Below are 20,572 nucleotides of genomic sequence, written 5' to 3'. Positions count from 1 at the left end.
CAGAATCCATGTCACCTTTCAGAGTTATACTGGTTACCCCGCCCCGCAACCCAGATAACACATATGGCCCTATGTGAAGTGCGAGGTGGGCGGTGCATATGACAAGCTGAAGGAGGATGAAAAAGCCTAAGCTTGGAGTGTGGATGGATTGGCTTGGTGTGTGTCTGCAAGCCCAAAGCATATGGTGGCTACACTACAGCCTCATGCAAGGGTGGCCTTGAAAGACAATGATAGAGGAATATTTTCCCAGTGGGTGGACTTGGGGGCATTATATCTTGCCCCCAAATACTCTGTGTCAAAGTGGTCTGATGTTAGAACATGTACAAATTCATAGGCAATGGTGAATCACATATCTAGTTGGACAAGGGCCTGGAAATAAAAAAGTGGCAAGGAGGCCTGGAGTAGAGACATGTGGATAGACAGATGGGAATGGACATGAAGTGTGAAGATCTTTGTGTCCTATGTTAACACCCAAAAGAAAGCATCCACTACAGAAGAGGGACTAAACAACTAAGTAGACAAAATGACTTGGGCAGCTGACCTGAAGCAGCCTTTGTCAGTGTTGGTATGATGGGCACGTATATGAAGTGGCCACAGCAGCAAGGATGGAGGTTATGCAGGAGCCCAATGGCATGAACTCCTATTTAGCAAGGCTGAGTTAGCTATCCTGGCCTCTGAATGTTCACCCTGCCAATAACAGAGACAAAAGCTAAGCCCTCAGTCTGTCACTGTTCCTCGGGGAGACCAACTGGCCACTTGGTGGCAAAATGACTACACTGGACCACCTTCATCCTGGAAGGGCCAATGGTTCCTTTTCCCAGGAATAGACCTGGACTCTGGATATGTGTATGCTTTTCCTGCCCACAGGGCCTTAGTCAGCACCACTAGTGAGAGGCTTGCAGAATGCCTGATCCACAGGCATAGAATTCCATGCAAAATAGCATCCAACCAGGGAGGCCACTTTACAAAAAGGGATGTGAGCGTGGGCCCAAGATTACAGTAGGAGCCCCTGGTTGGAGCAGTGTCCCCAGTAGGAGGAATGCATGGGTCCAGGCACCAAAGTGTGGAAGCAGGAGTAGCCCCACCTGCAAGTACTCCCAATCATTATTGAGGGACTTTGGCTTCCCAACCCCTCATCTCTAGGTTGTGCAGAGTTTGACATCCTGGTTCCCAGGAAGGCGTGCTCTCACCAGGGGACACGGAAAGAGTCCCACGGACCTACAAGCTATGGCTGTGATGCCGCCTGGGTACTTTGGGTTCCTTGTTGCAGAGACTAGCAGGAAAGACGAGCCACCACCCTATTAGGAATCCCCGACCCTGAGAAGCGGGAGGAGGTGGAGCTGCTGTTGCGTGACAGGCTCAAGGGGTAAGACATGTGGAACTCAGGTGACCCATGATGGTGGCTCTTGCTACTCCCTGGCCCAGTTGTGACTGTGATGGACACGCATAGCAACCCAAGTCTGAGCAGCATATAGTTGCCAGGGATTCAGATTCCGCAGGAATCAGGGTTTGGGGAAAACCACTAGGTAAACCACTGAGACCAGCAGAGGTGATAGAATGGATAATGGAAGAGGGAGATGGTGGGTACCAGTCGTGACTCTGAAACCATCTGCAGTGTCACGGGCTGTAGTCCGTTCCCCTAACCTCCCTTTTCTGAGGTTCCCCTCTGGAAGAGCCCTGGAGGAGCTGGTTCTGATCATGGATGGAGAATTGCATCTACACATGGCACAGGGTGGACTGTGTGGTACATACAGTCGTGCACCACTCAGATCCATCTTCAAGAAAAGAATGCTTTCCAGCCACAGGGAGTATGGTTAGCTGACAGCTCCCAACTGTTGGCTCCTTTGGCGTCTGCATCAGTGTTCAAGCTGAGGTCATGTTCCTGTGTTCCTCCATCAATGACTTGAGAAAAGCTTTGGTAAAAGGACCTAACTGGGATGCCCCTAATAGGAAATCTTTGCTCCAGAGCATCCTATTGGGCTTGCAGACTTTGTCGGGGCTGCTGCATGGTGCGATGCCCCCTCCTGCCCCATCTTTCTTCTTCCCCTTTTCTTTCACAGGTGTTATTACCCAATAAACCTTTTGCACTCCTAACTCCACCTTAGCATCTTCCTCCTAGCCATCTGAATCTGCCACATTGGTGTCTTGGATAAATGTACAAGCCCTCTACAACGGATCATTTTGCTTCATTGTATAATCTGCCATGGAGATTCCAGATATTTTTGTAGTGCAGTTGTTTCTACCACTTATCCACTGACTGAATGATGTTCAACCTCCTAGATCTAGCTGGATAAGGTGATTACATCGAAGGTTATGCTTACGTTCTCCCTGAAAATGGTAGTTAGCCACAGCAGAATCCTTGAAATGGATGAGGTGATATAGAAAATGCAATTATGTTCGTGAAGACTTCTCCTGAACAGTAAAGATGTTCATGATGAAAGGGTCTCAAGAGCACCACATCTGGAAGTTTGCTTCTCTTATTGCCTTGGAATCTTCATTCTTGGACACCTGGGTTAACTTTCATGGGTTCTCCTGAAGTCTGTTTTTCATTCTTAAGAGAAAAATGTTTAAAAACCTGATGTCATATTTCTAAAATTTTCATATTTACTAGTATCATGGTAATAATCGTTTAACGGCAAGCTGCAAGCATTAGGAGTTTAAATCGTAGCACAAATGCTCTAGAACATGTCTTTTTAAAGAATTAATATTATTTGCCTGTAAGTAATTTTCTTTTTGTGCTGATCTTACTCCGCCTAGACACTGGACTCTTAATTATGAGAAAAATGGCATTGGCTCTTTGAAAATCACATTGAGTAACATTAATGTTTATTAACTAGCAAGACTTTCTAGATCTAAGATCTCAATAATAAACGATGCTCAGCTCTGAAATGTAATCAAGGACTCACAGATATTTTCTGAAAGTAACTCTAGTATCTATCTCTAGGCAAGGAGTTTGTAATAGATAATTCTAAGTAGACCAACATAACCAAAAAAACCTCACAACTGGTCTTATTCTAACATCCTTGTTAGCACATTAGCAATAAGGTTGAAAAGGGGCAGGGCGAGTGGAGAGACACTCTATATTCCCTATTCACCAAGTAGCACGAAGTAGTTCTAGAAGAATTTCACTGGTCGGCAAGAAGCAGCTCTGATTAAAGCTTACTGCAGACAATAAACAGAGGGTTTTAGCACTATTTGTCTATCACTTTTCAAGGGCACTCAGCTGAAACAAATGCTCATACATTGTTCAGGATAAATAATACATATACCTTCTCCTGCAGAGGTGAAATCTCACTCACCGATGATTAAAAATTGCAGATTCCAAGGAAAGAGAGCTCATAAGACAGACGATATGCATGGCTCATGCAAATCTATTATGTGTTGAATTCAAGTGCCTAGATTTGCATGCCTAATTGGGAAGAACGCCATCTTGGTTGCACTAACATCTTGCAGGTATCAAGCCCAAGATCAGTAAAGTCTTTGACTTTGCAGGGATGTGACAAGTATTAAAATCAGAAAAAAAAAAAAGTTCTTTTATGTCATTCCAGTGGAGAACAATTTGGCAATATCTATCAAAATTACAAACACTCTGACCTTTTGATCTAGCAGTCCCACTTCTGGGAATGTATTCTACAGATTTATTTCAAACATGTAAAAGAACATCTGCTTTTTACTGCAGCAAATTGAAAAAAGTAAAAAAGAGAAAAAAAGAGGGAGGGAGATTGGGAGAGAGAACAACGAAAGACTCAAATGTCTATCAATGAGGTGTTGGTCAAATAAACTATATACCACATCTATTAATGGAATACTATATCTTATATTATAAACAAAGGGTAAGGTGATTTCGCATATGTTGCTATAGAGAGACTTCCAAGATACATTTTAAGCGAAAAGAAGCAAGGTGCATGATAGTATATAATATGCTAATTTTGCTGTATAAAAAGGTATCAATAAGTATAAAAAGGTATCAATAAGTATAGTCTCATTTGCTATTATTTGTGTTGACTCGGCAAAGACACACAAAAAGCTAATAAGATGGAGTACAGGGGTTAGAGTAGAATTTTCCAGTGTATACTTTGTTTATATTGTTTGATTTTTGAATCATGTGAATGTTTTGTATTTAAAATGAAATACAAATGGTTCTTAAAAGATGTCTTCTTGTAAACAAACTGAACGATAAACCAAACAAAATTTTAACACAACCAAAGCAATTCATAATGTCCTAGCTGTATTCTCTAATAGTGGAATAAGGCTTACATCTGCCCTCAAATGTATCAGGTAGTTCAGAAAACATTGTATTTTTTAATGTCTGCCTCCTCTTATTCCCATTCTTATTTATTTAACACCTTAATTGTATTACCTATAGTGACTAAGAAGCATCAAGGATGAAGAGTCTGTGAAAGACTCAGTAAACTGAAATTGCATTGTAACTTTTTGGCAGACCTAGATCTCACAGACCATAACAGATAACCTGCCTCCTCTATTTTGTAAGCAATATTTATATTCCTCACAAGGCTCTGTCTTGAATTTTAAAGAGGAACAATAACAGTGACAGCCTCAACCTTTCCCGTAACAAAACCTGTGATATGGGCTCCATTAGATTATCTACTTTTTCTTCTCCTATAAACACCAAGTTCACTTGAACACGGATGCCTCCTTAATAAAAGTCTGAGTCAAAACTGAGTGACCTGTCTCACCTTTAGTTGTTCACGGAAAACAAAGCGTTAAGGCTCTAGAGTGTCGTCAGGTTGAAGGCCAAGTGACCGGTATTCAGCATCGTATTGCAGGTTCACTTCTTCTTGTCAACAGCACCCATGACAAGTGTCCAGTCTGGCTCCTCCCAGGAGAGCAGGGAGGACAATGGATATACACCAATCACAGTGTTACAATTCTGAAAATGGCATGAGGACAAGTTTCAATTTGGATTTAGAGCTATCAGCCGCATCAGTGATTTTGTTATAGAGCAAATCAATTTAGTCACTGAATATGGAGGAACATCTCACTTTAGTGTTTTAGTGAAACATAAAGACTAACATTAACGGTGTGACTGTGGAGGGCTATGGGAGAACCTTAGCAGCAGGTAGTATAGTACGGCTCTCAACTGCAGCCAAACTGCTTGGGTTTGAATCCTAGCTCTGCTGTCTTTTATCAACGGTGTGACTTTTGGCAAGTTACTCAACCTATCTGTGCCCCACAAGTAAGAAGATGGGGATAATTAACAGTGCTGAATCATAGGGATGTCGTGAACATCAAAAGGGCTTAATATAGGTAGAGCATCTAGATTGGACCCTGGCTGACAATAAACGCTCATTGTTAATGTTTAGAAGAAACACGAGCACGAAAATTATAAGCCTGGATCCCTGGCACTGATTCACACGACCAGCAACCCTATCTGCTTTTGTCTCACCTCCCTCTTGGATTATGGGTTTGTTACTCCCCTCTTGATATGTGTGCCTTAAAACAGAACGCAAGCAAATTGCTCAGGTGCCTAAACCACACTGAAGAAAGGCATAAGATGTTCACATGTTTTCTACTCATATGCCTAGGCAAGGATATATATCTGAACATCTTAATAGATCAGTTACAAAAACTACCCATTTTTAGTGTTAGTCTCAAATTTTTGAAGGAAAAGGATTCAGAAATTCATTATATTTTAAGGAGATATAATATGGTATGCTATCCCTTTCATGTATTAACTCAATTCCTAAATTTTAGTTACGTTAAAAACTTAAAAGTAGATGAAATGACTCATGTTAACATCTATCATGACCTATGCGTTTTAAAAGTTATCTGGCTAAATTTGAATCCTGAAATCCTAAGTCCAAGTTGGAGAACACAGATAACTTCTTTTCCAGAGACGAACTGGAAAGACAAATGTGACTTCAAGGGTTAACCTCCTTGTTTTACATGCATTCTGGTGGAAGTTATAGCATTTTTCAGTCCAATGTGTATTGGGTGTCTTGACATATGTCTACCTTGCAAGAACTCAGAGACCCTCATAATAAATACTAAATAGAACTTAGCACAGAGGTTAAAACTATAATTTTTTGAAATTTGAATAAGAGGTAGAAATAATCTTACATTTAAACAGATCACGATACTTACACACTTCTGAAGCACTGAGAAAGAATTTAATAGATTCTGTCTTCTAAATACAGTAATAAAGTATATATAGTTCTTGGACCTTAGTTCTTGGTACAAGGTTAATTCATAACAGATTACCAAGAAATTACTGACAAGCAGATACGGTTCAAGTGCCCCAAACCCTAATTCTTAGAGAAAATTATTTTTCAAAGGAAAGAAACGTCACGTGAAAAAGTGTCGCAAATTTCTAATTCATCAAAATGAGATTCTTACTCAAAAACGGGGATGCCGAATAGCTCGAAGGTGGGTTTTCATCCTTAAAAGAGCATGTTAGAAGTATAAAACTTTGCTAACAAAAAGGCAATAACATATTTCCTATGAACCTTTGTTTTGCGGTTTTAATTTCTAACTTTGGCAAGATGCCAACTAAATTTGTTAAGCTGGTCAAACTCTTTTACCAGCTTAGGCCAGTTCCCCAGAGGACTCAACCACAGCACTGATGTTGACTTTCTGCTGTATAAAAATAAACATGCACCACGACTCCAGGAAAAAATCAGAACACAAAGAGAAAGTGGACTTTTAGATTTTTAATTTTTTTTAAAGATTATCTATATATCTATATATATATATATATATATATTAATAAAAGTGCAAAGAATAGACCTTCATGTTTAAATTATATTCTAAAATAAAATATATATTTCCATGAACTGCAGGAGACAACTGGCAAGTAAAGAGCCTGAGAGAGTCCAGTCCCTCTCCATCACTACAATGGACATATATTTGAAGGAAGCACCTATGAAAAATAGTGTTCACAACACACCTGGTAACACAGAGAGCTTCTGGGCGTTCTTGAAAGCAGTTTGCATGTCAATCTAACACGAAATGAGGGGAAAAATCAAATTCATAAACAGAAATGACATTGCTTAGAACAATCTATTATTCTGTACTCTTGTTTTATTTGCCCTGGAGCCTAGCACCTCCCACGGAGCAAGCCACCTTCACACACACGCTCCTGAAACTATCGCCTGCGCGCCTCAAATGGTGATAGTTCCTTGTGCAACAAGCCTTCCCTGTTCATAACACTGCTGATTTAGCATCATAGCTGAAACTTCTGGTTAGAACTGAACTTTTTCTTTTTTTAAGTAAACAAACTTTTAAAACATAGCATCATAACATTCGGCTCTGTTACACATAGCTCATGTTTTGGGCTTGTTTTCACCAAAAGGTCTTAAAGGAACAAGAGTTATATAATATCTGCTGCTTTCTTATGTATTTATGGCCATGGTGGCGATAGGTTGCAGAAACAATAGAAACCTTCAATAATGAAAAAAGATATATGACTCTGAACTTTTTCTTTTCTTTAAAGCAATCTGGGATATTTCAAAAATTCAAATTCAAAGACTGATTTCCACTGTGGTGTCAGCAGCTACATGCCCACATGAAAATGATGCCTAAGTTTTTACCTGGCTTTCTTTTATTACTCCTTTCCTTTTTCAGAACTGACAAAAAATTTCTATTTTAGAAAAGATATGTTCTACACACTGTGCCTGTAGCAACATATCTGTAATACCGGCTATGACAGAATTTTGCCTCATGAATGTCAGTAATATGCTCTCACTGAATCTGGATGAAGTTAACATTAAAATACAGATAAGCTACAATCAATTATGCATAACTTGTAGACTCAAAAGTCCATGGTCTCTCCTCTCCTTCTTTTTGACCTGTTATAAAAATAATTTTGGTTACAAGTGTCTACACAGCACCAATTTTGTTTCAAAAGCAGCATCTTTACTCAGCCACTCAAATCAGTCTACATGTATACATGCTCAAATATCTTTTCTCATTTACTTCTGTTCTGTAACTCTAAAAGACCGGTAATTGCATTAGATCTTGTCTCAATCAAAAATCATTTAGCAATTATTAAAACAATCAATTACAATGCCCTAAAAATACCCACGGCCACTGAATTAAACGAGAAGTTCCCCTGACATGCAACTGTGTAATCGGAGAGTTATGCCTGCAGTTGAGCGCTGTGTTCTGTAATAGCAGAAGGAACAGGTCTCTAACAGTAAAAAAGCATTTCATAAAACTTTGTCATATATAAAATATCTTATTAATTGTCATCATTCCACTGATGATTAAAGCATAAGTGTTTGCTCTGCTTTCTGCTGTGGGACAGTCGGGGGTCATACAACCGCAAAAAATAAGGGGGCATCTGTTTCTCAGGCTGACAAAAGCTCAGTTACACTGTTTCTCTCTCAAACTCGTCTGCACTCACGCACACGTACACACAGCATCCACAGTTTTAATCCTCCTGACACTGTTGCCACACTTTTTTCCCACTTCCAAAAACCTGTCAGGAAAATGTGATTGCAAAACAATTATTCTTGTCTATACCCAGCCTGGATCTCCAGCGCTCATTTTTATGATTTTATGATTTTGAAAGATGAAGCAAAAGGAGAACAGGCATCATTCATCTTCCTCAAACCCTTTGGTTTCCACTTTCAATGTTACAGTGAATGTAGATTTGACTCAGCAGGCCTGGGTCAAAGGCTTTACACATACTGAACCTGAAGTGCATTAAGAGAATAAACATCTGCTATCATGGCGTAGGACAATTTAAAAAGTAGCATCCGTGAAGAGTTTACAAGAGTCACCTAAAAATTTCCTAAGAAATTAAAGAATTTTTAGGAGGGACGGAATCACGTAACAAAGGTCAAAAGGTCAAATGCAATCCGGTAACAATTACATTCTCTGAAAAATACTTCACGTGCACATTTTCTGCCCCAGGTGCACTAAGTCCTTCTCAAGTCTCCTGTCTGTAAACATGGTGGATCCAGAAAGACATATATCAAAGAAAGACATTACACCGATTAACAAAGGAATAGAAGAACAAACAAAAAGATTTCAGAGCAGGTAAGGACTACCTTTTAAAGGAAAGTGCTTTAAACATGCTTCTGCAAAAAATATGACTTGGAGGCAAATCTGAAGTTTTGACACTTATACTTTACTCAGAGATTAGTCAGAGTTGTTCTTCTGTAGGGGCAACTAAACTGAAATGTAAAACAAAAAGAATTGTTCAATTATGACATCACAAAATCCCAGGGAAAAACTAGGAATCAAAGCTCCCTTTGATTAAAATTTCCCACTTCGAATGCAAAGTGCAAGAGCAAAAGCTTCAAATGATGACAGGCAGGAAAGTCACAGTACTTGTTCTCCCATACTCCCCCCCACTTGACTCCCTCACACACACTACAGAGAGTTTACTAGCTAATTCTCAGCTCTCCTGGCACGTATATCCATTGCTCTGTTGGATTCTTCGTAAAGTCAGGCCTCCATTCCCAGTAGTTTAAAGTAATGAAAAAGACAGATACGAAGAAATACATTCAAAAAGCAAAAAGCAAAGAACTCTGGAATGTGACGTAGCTCACGTCAGTAATGGTTGATATAACTGTGGGAGGGACATTAAAGTTGAGATAGTTACACACAGAGTGATCAGGCTGCTGTGTCTGTGCTTCCTGGAATTCTAGCACTCCATCTACTCTTCTTCCAGACCCTAACAGAGCTACAGGTTCCAACTGTACCTGAGATCAGAATCAGGCTGACAGATGCGTGACACACTTGAAATTATTTAAAAAGGGAGAAATGAAGAAAAACGTTACCCGAGTTGAAAAATAAGAAGTTCATTACGGACAGAATAAAACTAAGGTAAACATGTATGGACACGAGTCAAAATGAAAAACTGAACCCAAGAAGGAAAGGGGAGAGAGGGAGGGGAAAAAGGAGGAATTGGGAGAGGGATGTGCTGCCCCTTCCTGGAAGGATTCCTTGTTTCCTGATTTAAGTGCAAGATGCTCTCCTGAGGGGACAATGCTGTTCACGCCATCATCACAAGTACACCTAAGTGGTCGTGAGGACCAAGCAGTAGACAGATCCCAGTGAACACAGTAAGAAGTCGGTGGCTGCCTAGTCCCCTCTCACGAGGGAGGGCACAGAAACTGGAGATGTGGCCAATTCTGGTGGCAGAGTAGAAGGAATCTGTGGTAGAAAATACCCAAAACAGCCCCCTACCCATTCTGGGGGGAAATATACAAAACCCCCCTGAAACCTAAACAAAACAAAACAAAATAAAACAAAACAGAGCAAACTTCTCCCTCCTGAAGGAAACCTCATGGGAACAAACGCCCTGCGAGTCCCAATGCGTGTGTTCTCACAAGGCTGGCGGAGGCTATTTTGTTTTGGATTCCACAAAAATTTTGTCTCCATCCCTAATGCCAAAAGAATGCAAGGCTCGAGAGCTGTACTTCATTTCCTCTGGGCCAAAGGGCGCTTCATGGTCAAAATAGTAGAGAAGCATGTTGCTAGTGGGTAATTGAACTAGAGTTTTTAATTGTTTCTTTAGTTCTGCAACTGTTTGGTCCAGACGAATGGTCATTTCTTCCACCTGGTCGTTAAAGTGGACTTCTACTTTCGCACTGCTCTGGGGTCTCAGGTCCACTTCTGCCAAAGGCTCCAACTTCCCATATTTTGTGACTAGTTCATGATACCTAGGAGGATAAAAAAACAAAACAAAACAAAACAGTGACAACTTAAGCCACTAGCGCATGAACTACTGACTTCTTCAGAACTATAGGTAAACTACACCGTTATTCTCAACATCTTTCTAATATCCTAGTCTAATATTATATCTACTTACCTGCCTACCTACCTATCGGGTGACTATTGTGGAATCTGTGATCTCAAATCGTTGCCCTTTTTTTTTTCTAATTAATTAATTAATTAATTTTAGTTTTGGCTGTGTTGGGTCTTTGTTTAGGGCTTTCTCTAGTTGCGGCGTGCGGGGGCCACTCTTCATCGCGGTGCACAGGCCTCTCACTGTCGCGGCCTCTCTTGTTGTGGAGCACAGGCTCCAGATGCGCAGGCTCAGTAGTTGTGGCTCACAGGCCCAGTTGCTCCACGGCATGTGGGATCCTCCCAGACCAAGGCTCGAACCCGTGTCCCCTGCATTGGCAGGCGGATTCTCATCCATTGCGCCACTCGGGAAGCCCTGAAATCGTTGCCCTTTTGAGGCCACAGTAAAACTCCATTCTTGTGTATCTGGGAAGAGTCTCTCCTAAAGATGGCCAACATGCCTGCTGCTAATCTTTATATAAGAATCAGCTTAGAAAGGAGAGGAGAACCTAGAAAAAAAGTAGACACTACAAAGATTATAGAGAGAAGTCTAATCACTCTGTAGAGCCTGCTTGCTTGGGCACCATCATCAAGGCAGGCAGATATCTAAGCACGTGTTCCTTGGTAACAGATGGGAAGATGGACGTAGACCAGCAGTTTCCGACCCCTGGGGGAGGCATAAGTTACAAACAAAAACATCTAGTTGTATGTTAGCTGTTAACTCAGCTTTTTCAGTGATGCTTTGTTGAATGTTCCAGCCTAGCCTAGTCGACTGTAACATAAGGAGTTTGTGGAAGAGTCAAGAATACGCTCTTGTAAAGAAGTGGTAAATGAGGGACACAAGTTCCTTGATCAAGGCAGGAATAAACAGCCAAAGACACCAAGAGGGAAGTGAATTATAGAGGTGAGACTAGGGCCCAGGAAGACAAGTTTCCCATGTGGAAAATCTTGTCTCCGCTGGCAGCCTTGGAGGATCTAGGTTTGATTTCATTGAGAAAGCTAAGCAGTTTCCTACAATCCAGAGAGGGGGAAAATGCTGAAAAGATCTAATATTAGCTTTATTATAACCAAGATATACTGAGGTTAATTTGGGACCAGAATACAATGGTCATAAAATTACCCCCGCCACGTTCCCCACCCTACTGGCTTTGATTCAGTTAAATCAGTGTTATAATAAGGTTGGTAGGAGCACGGAAGCTGTAGTAAGACATCTGTGGTCAGGGATGGAAGTAATCATGTCCATGAAAGGGAGTAGCAGGTATGGTAAAGTAGCACTGGCCTTGGAGTCAGAAGACCTGACTTCAGAGTCTTGACTCCATCTTATAATTAGCTGTGTGACTTACCAACTCACTCAATCCTTTTGGATCTCAGATTTCTCACTAGTAAAACTGGGATAATAAGTCTGCCCTTCCTACCTTGTAAGACAGTCATAAGAGTCATATAAAATAACAGATGAGTAAGCACTTTGTAAGTTCTAAGTTCATATGCAAATAAAAAGGATTAACATTACATTCCTGCTGTCTGGGACTTACATTATTAAAACGCACACACCACTAAGAAAATATATGATTGAAATCTTCTTAGGTAGGACTTCTTGGAAAAGGTGATGGTACGATGAAACAGATTGTAGAATCGTCTTCTCCCAGGACTTGAGCCCCAAATGGTATTCTTTTCAAAGGGTAAAATATTACTGGAAGCAAGTAATACAGGAAAAGAGGCAACTGCCTTATTGCCATAACCTTTTAAAAGGAACCAAAAGCTCTGTACCATGTGGTTCTGTTAAGCAAGGGTCCTAACTCAACCCCCAGAAGCCATTATGGAGAAAGAAGGTAAGGAAACAAAATCCTGAGCGTACTGACCAATACTTCCTAATTTAGAGCAAACTGGGCTGGGGGGGTAAGGAGTCAGCTGGGAGGAAGACTGAGGAAACACCTTAGGGATCAGAAGTCTCTACATCCCACTGCCAGGATGTCAGGATCTTAGCAATGGCAAACGAAACAAAACAGTCCACACAAACAAAAAACAAAACTACCAGGCCTTGAGATTTTCCAAGGCTCCAAACTGAAATGATTCAAAGTCCAAAGGTATCTTTCCTTCACCCAATCTCCTAGCATATGCCTTTAAGTCAGTGAAAGTAGGTTATGATAATTTAATAAAATCTTGGAAAAGACAGCAGAACCTACGGGTCGAATAAGCTGAACCCAGTTCTACGGATATTTTCCCTTCAGACTACAGAAAAGTAGACAGAATTGTAATACCCCAGGCTCTCAAGCTCTGCCCAGGAGGGACAAAAGGAACAATGGCAAAGGGGTCGAGGATGTTACTTATACTATGTTTCAGTAAAGAGATGGTGTAGATAGAGGTATCCACTTTTATACATAAGCAAGAATATAAGACACAAAATGGCAACTAAGCACATATCACTGCAAAAGGAATAAAAGAGAGAAACACATTAAGTAAAAGGCAGAGGCAGAACTCAATCTGAAAGAAAACATACTTGAATGAAAAGAAAATGCCCCACAAATACTCTAAGGTCTAGAAATTAATAAGTGCATAAATAATAAAACAGGAGCTCAAAGATAAATGATAAACAGCAGAATGAGATGAAAAGGGAGATTTCAGCACCGGTGAAAGAAACAGGAGCAAAATAACACGTTACCTACCAAATAAGTAAATTAGGAAGTATGACCCAGGAATATTATACCTCACCAAGTTTGTTTCAGAAATAAATTTAACAAGCAAATATTCTGAAACAAGAACTTAGGGAACAGGGCACCCATGAGTCCTTCTGAAAAAGAAAAACACTACTCAACAATGAGATTAAAGAACTAGTGTTAAGTCCTGAATCTAGTTAAATATAAAACTAAAACTTAAAATAATAACTGTATGATCCTAGACTTATTTATACTTGACACTATAGTCAACTGAATTTATCTCAAGCACAAACATATTTTTACACAAAATTATGGTCCCTGTGCAGAAACTAGTCTGCAATTGGTCAAGTCTATCTACAAATTAAATGACCTATAAATTAGGACACTCTAAAAGATCTTATAGCTTTCTCAAAATCAACATGTCCAGAAATAATTCATTGCTACTCCCCAACCATCTTCTCTTCTAGTCTTCCTTATCTCAGTAAATGGCACCAGGAACTGAATAGTCATCCTGATTCCTTCCTACCTCTCCTCTCCACTTCTCCCACTCAATCACTTGCTGTGTCATACTAATTCTATTCCTAAATATTTCATGAATCTACCTTCATCTCTCTTGCCCACCTGTCTTGTAAATTCAAGCCACTATCATTAATAACCTGGATTGCTACAGCTTTCTTTGGATGCATAAGCTGGGTAATTTTCCTCAATATTTGTTTCAGCCTCCTCCTAGAATGCCTTTCTGTGCTACAAAGCTGAAAACTACAATTACCACACTCCTTTGCAGGTAAGATTTAACTTCCATCAATCTCATTCAACAGCCCTGGGGAGAGACATAGTGGATTTAGCAGACATGGAGTGGCAACAGCTTGGGTAGAGGCTTCCTAATTACCAGATTGTGGTTCAAGTAGTGTGTTCCTGGAGTCAACACCCTTGGCAGCAGCTTGCTGATCTCCAGATCACAGCTATGGTGGTGTGATCCAGCACCAGGGACAGCAGCTTCCTGAGTCTCCCCTTATCTGATGCTAGCAGAGGTAGCAGTGCCCTTGGTGGGCTAGTTCTGCGGTACAGCTCTAGGGATAATCCTAGGGAGGCAGCCCTTCCAAAGATTTTGTAAGCACCTTATTCCCTGTATGAAATCCCTTTCTTCTTAAAATAGCTAGTTTGTGGCTTCTGTTATCTATAACTGAATTTCAAATGATACTCTTTCAAATGGTTTCCCAAGACTTCAGGGTGGTCCCCAATTGACCTTTGTCTATATCACAGCCAAAGACATTGTCATAAAACACAAAATTGACTACAACACTCCTCTACTTAAAATCACACAAGACCCATCAGAATAAAGCCCTAACTCTTTAACATAATTTTGGTAGGCAAAATTTTGGCTCCCCTCAACAGAGAACCCAGTTAAGCCATCCTGTGCCCGCACTTTTGACACATACAAACTATAACATGATAAGTATGTATTGTTTTAAGCCACTAAAGCCATTATGGCAATTAGTTACAGCAGCAATAGAAAACTAATACAATTGATTATAAAAGGCCCTTCATGATTTTGTTCCTACGTAACTTTCCAAATTTATTTTGGGCCATTGACATTACCACTCCCTGTACCTGCTTTCCACTTATTTAATCTTAAAAGCAATGTTTACTTATTAATTTTCAGGTAAATCCAGCAGGGTTTTATATATGGATAAAAGTTTGGATACGGACTAGGATAACAAATATTCACTCTTTATGCTGTAAAAATGAAGAAAAAGCATTAGAGTTGTGACTCACTATAACTCACTATATACACTGAATATGTCCCCCTAAAAGTTACATAAGTAAAGATCATGATTTTAAGATAATATGTTTACTCCTAAGTATCTTACTTTGGATTATCTTTAAGCAGGGCAAATCAGTAGATAAAAGAAATCATGATTTTACAAAACACCCAGTAAATTTTAGAAACCAGTTTCCACCTTAGATATTTTATTTATTATTCAAAAGTTCATCTAAACTATGTCTGAACTATATCTGTATATTCTGTATTATCTGAGCTTTTCTTAGCATCAGCCCCAAAGCTATAGTCTTAAGAGGTAAAGGGCTTTTTTCTTCCCAAAGCTATAGTCTTAAGTGGTAAATGATTTCTGATAACTAAGCAGTCTTCAAAATTAATGATCTCAGTTTATATTCTACCAGTCAGTACTTCTATCTGATTATTAAAAAATATTTAATATTTATAAGTCTCACTTCTGAAGTGGGCAAAATGCTATAAGTCTACGTTGGATGATATTATTGACAAGGATGTACTGCAATAAGCAAATGTTAAACTGTAATACATATTTGCCTGTGTTTGTGTTCAGAGCTTCTGAATAGCATTCCCCCACGATCTCCTAACAGAAAATGATCAATCATAACAAGAGCAAAATTTACTACACACAGCATAAAGGCCAGCATGACCACATGGGCAACTGAGAATGATAAATGGGAACCAAATGCTAGCTGAAACCTTGTGAAGAACACTACCCACAGGCAAACTGGCATTGTGCTTTTTTTTTTTCTTCCTATTAAATAAAAACACCCATGAGGAGAAAAGCTTCTTTCAACTTTAAGGGTTTTTTAATCGTGAGCAGTTAAAAATCAGGCTATTGGTAGGGTGGGGCTGAAGGTGGCACTAACAAAGGGGGGGCCGGGGAATGAACCCATGCTTAGTGGAGCTAGGGTAGGGCAGCTCTACTCCCAGTGCACATAAGTAAGCCTTCACACACTAGCCATTTCTTGTCCATGGCACACCTGCCTGATGTGACAGACACACGAGCAGATTTTAGTAGCGTGATGGTCAGGTTGGGAGAGGTATGCCCCTTTCTCTTATTGCCCATTTTCACTCTTGATTCCTAAGATAGCTCGGCGCATTTCATCAATCACAGTCAATCACAGGTCTATGAAGCTAGAATAAAGACTTGGCACACCACCTGAAAAAGACTGAACGTTCCTACTGTAAATCTTAGTCTGAGGGTGGACTTATGACAAAACCTAAAACCCAAAGATGGATAGAGACTAAAGGTTAACTCATTTTCAGCTCTAACTAGTTTAAAAACTATTCTAACTAAATAATATGAACATTAAATATTTTACATAATTTTTAGGAACCTGGAAGACTAAAGGAGGCCTAGAACCAAAGGCTTTGAGCTGGCAGAAAGCTCGCACATTTGGACCTCATGGCTCCAAATCCATAAAAGAAGCAGCTCACAATCTCAAGGAGCATCCTAGAGAAAAATGATGGGATTTACATTTTATGCAGGTACATACGCCACAATGGGATTAGGGTATCCCAGTAGTGTGCTCACAGGTGGCCTATAGTAGTCTCATGCTAACAATTCTATTACTCGATTGATTCTCCAATGCAGACCCATAAGGAATCAACTGGAGTCTTTATTCTAAACAAAGCTATTTTACTCCAAAATAAATCTCTAATACATACATCTCTCTCTTTAAGGAAGGCAACAAATAAAACATGAAAAATCTCTTATGGTTCCCTTGGTTGAAACAAATCATTAAGTATAACTAGACGAAAAACATTCACGAAATTTACTTTGTTTCCCAAGGCATTATGAAGGATTCAAAATACATTTCAAATATCTGATTGCTGTTATTTAATCCCTCCTGTATGGTATGCTTTCTCTCTTTGGTATGGTATCATATCATGGCATATCAAAGAAATCTCCCTAGCATTCTACAGCTGGGATTTTATACTCTTACTGAAACAGTTTCCTCAAGGTCACCAATATCTTATTAAAACACATAAACATCACATTTCAGAGGCAGAAAGGATCGTAGAGATCATCTACTACATATTTTACAGATATAGTAATAGAGGGCCAGTATGTTAGCTAGTGAATGCAAGGGTGGAAATTAGAACTGAGGTCTTGTTCTCAGATCATCATTCTTTCTCAGGTCTCATCATCTTAATGGTTTGCTGCAATAATGAATACCGTTCTAGAAATTCTCTTCTCCTTTCTACATTTCAAATGTCCCCTTTCAATCTCTCTTTACAGGTTCTCTTCCTACCATCTACACTTGGGTAGCACTCAAAACTCACTCCCAGATTCTCTTCCCTTTTCTCTTTGTGATCTTCCATCACGGCGCTCATTCTCTTATTTAGCTGAAGCCATAGATGTTTCCCACTTGTCTTCCTCAAGCTTCTGTATTTCACCTACCTCCAGAATGAGTTATTCTCATCTTTCATGCATAGCAAAGAATCTGAAACTGAACTTAGTATTTTCCATATAGTTTTTCATCAAGGCTTGAGTCATAGAATTTTGTTTCAATTCACTATTTCTTAAATTCAAGTGCTGTCAAAATTGCCTAGTAAATGGATGAAGATACCTAGTCATATAATGGAATACCACACAGCAGTTGAAGTATTTTAATTAATTAATTTATTTTAATTATTTATTTATTAAATTTATTTATTAAAATAAATAATTAATTTATTTTAATTATTTTAATCTACATTTATCAATATGGTTAAAACCTTGATCAAAATGGCTCCATAAATTCACATCTTAATGCACTTCTGCTCCAAATACAGAGTAAAATGGATAAAATATGAAAGGGTTGAATTGCAAGAAGACATACCCAGGCTCAAAAATAACAGACATCTCCATGGACCAGAAACTGAACAGAAATACAAAGCATACAACTGAAACCACAGGACCACTGGACCCCAGGTCCAAATCAGGCAGTAGCAGTCAGGAGTTAAGTTTGTGTTAGGCAAAGGAAATTAAAAGTACTCCATGGGAGAGAGAGGAACTCAAGACAGGTTCACTGCCTGAAGGAGGGGTAGGGTTAGGGTGATGTGAGGCTGGGCATGAAATAAGGAGGCAAAAAACTGCTGCAGATCCACTGCCTTGGGCTACCTCTTTTGGGCAATGGGTCTAGGTAAAAGAAGTAATAAGGTAGCTCTACCAATAGGAATTGAATCAAATCACCTGCTGCTTAGGTGACTAGACTTACTCTAACTCTACAATCAGTGGGATAGGGTCTCCAAAATCCATTACAAGAGCTGGTTCTAGACCAGGGGTCTGGGGAGCTGGTTAGAGATAACTGCAAAAACCATTAGACAGGGAGAGGTAAGCTCAAACAGGAAGACATAACAATCCTCAATGTGTATGTGTCTAACAACAGAGCTTCAAGATAAAGAAGCAAAAACTGATAGAACTGGAAGTAGAAATAGACAAATCCACAATTACAGTTGGAGACTTCAGTACCCCTTTCTCAGTAATTGATAGAACAAGTAGACAGAAAATTGTTAACAATGTAAAGACTTGACCAACACTAAAAACTTGACCTAACTGACATTTTTAATACACATTTCCAAGCAACATCAGAACACACTTTTTTTTCTAGTGCATATGGAAGTCTAACCAAGACAGACCATGTTCTAGGCCCAAAACATACTTAATAGGTTTAAAATAATTGAAATAATACAAAGTATGTTATCTGATTATAATGATATTAAACTGGAAATCATTAACAGAACAACAACAATCCCCAAGAATTTGGAAAATACACAACACACCTATAAATAACCCAAGGGTCAAAGAGGAAGTCACAAGAAAAATTAGGAAATATTCTAAATTCAATGAAAATAAAAATACAATATATCAAAAATTATAGAATGTAGCTAAAGCAGTGTTTAAAGGAAAATGTATAGAATTAAATGCCTGTAAAAGAAAGGTCTCAAATCAATGATCTAAACTTCCATCTTAAGAAACTAGAAAAAGATGAGCAAACTAAACTCAAAGCAAGAAGAAGGGAGGAACTAATAAAGATACGAGCAGAAATCAGTGAAATAGAATGCATATAAACAACAGACAAACCATGAAACCCAAAGCTGGTCCATAAGGTTAGTGAATCTGGTAAACCTCTAGCCAGACTGATCAAGAAAAGAAGACACCAATATCAGGACTAAAAGAGGAGACATCACTACAGACTCTACAGACACTAAAGGTTTGTAATAAATGAATATTATGAACAACCTTATGCCCATAAATTCAATAACTAAGATGAAGTGGATGAATTCCTTCAAAGACACAAATCACCAAAGCTCATTCAAGAAGGAACAAATAACTTGAATCAGGCTATATCTATTAAATAAATTTAATCATAGTTAAAGCCACCAGTAAAGAAAACACCAGACACAGACGGCCTCATTGATAAATTCTACAAAATACTTAAGAAAAAGATAATATTAATTCTACACAAAATCTTTTAGAAAAAAGAGGAAAGAACACTCAAAAACTCATTTTATGAGGCTAGCACTATCCTAGTACCAAAACAAGACAGCCAGAAACTATCAAACTCTTAGAGGAAAACATAGGCAGAACATTCTATGACATAAATCACAGCGAGATCTTTTTTGATCCACCTCCTAGAGAAATGGAAATAAAAACAAAAATAAACAAATGGGAACTAATGAAACTTCAAAGCTTTTGCACAGCAAAGGAAACCATAAAAAAGACCAAAAGACAACCCTCGGAATGGGAGAAAATACTTGCAAACGAAACAACTGACAAACGATTAATCTCCAAAATTTATATGCAGCTCATGCAGCTCAATAACAAAAAAGTAAACAACCCAATCCAAAAATGGGCAGAAGACCTAAATAGACATTTCTCCAAAGAAGATATACAGACTGCCAACAAACACATAAAAGAATGTTCAATATCATTAATCATTAGAGAAATGCAAATCAAAACTACAATGAGATATCATCTCACACCAGTCAGAATGGCCATCATCAAAAAATCTAGAAACAATAAATGCTGGAGAGGGTGCGGAGAAAAAGGAACATTATTGTGCTGCTGGTGGGAATGTGAATTGGTACAGCCACTATGGAGAACAGTATGGAGGTTCCTTAAGAAACTACAAATACAACTACCATATGATCTAGCAATCCCACTACTGGGCATATACCCTGAGAAAAACATAATTCAAAAAGAGTCATATACCAAAATGTTCACTGCAGCTCTATTTACAATAGCCAGGAGATGGAAACAACCTAAGTGTCCACCATCGGATGAATGGATAAAGAAGATGTGGCACATATACACAATGGAATATTACTCAGCCTTAAAAAGAAATGAAATTGAGCTATTTGTAATGAGATGGATAGA

The 20,572-nt window shown here is 39.1% G+C and overlaps 1 protein-coding gene across 12 annotated transcripts in view; it reads right to left on the bottom strand.

Moving 5' to 3' along the window:
• The window catches only part of TECTA (tectorin alpha), an 86,486-nt gene extending 76,168 nt beyond the window's left edge, over positions 1-10,318 (bottom strand). For 9 of the 12 annotated variants that reach the window (XR_003004048.1, XM_024751899.1, XM_024751890.1 and 6 more), the window contains exons 1-3: positions 6,908-10,318; positions 4,698-4,891; positions 2,322-2,551 (exon numbers count right to left, since the gene is read on the bottom strand). The gene's annotated coding sequence lies outside the window, so the exon portion shown is untranslated. Of the gene's footprint in view, positions 1-2,321; positions 2,552-3,299; positions 3,485-4,697; positions 4,892-6,907 lie in introns of all 12 variants that reach the window. The other 3 variants (XM_024751864.1, XM_024751879.1, XM_024751869.1) reach the window with 3 other exon arrangements.
• Between the last annotated feature and the right edge of the window lie 10,254 nt (positions 10,319-20,572).

The sequence above is a fragment of the Neophocaena asiaeorientalis genome, unplaced genomic scaffold (genome assembly GCF_003031525.2).
Source record: "Neophocaena asiaeorientalis asiaeorientalis breed wild unplaced genomic scaffold, Neophocaena_asiaeorientalis_V1.1 scaffold747, whole genome shotgun sequence".
Lineage (NCBI taxonomy): Eukaryota > Metazoa > Chordata > Mammalia > Artiodactyla > Phocoenidae > Neophocaena > Neophocaena asiaeorientalis.
This window is presented reverse-complemented; position numbering and strand designations above follow the sequence as displayed.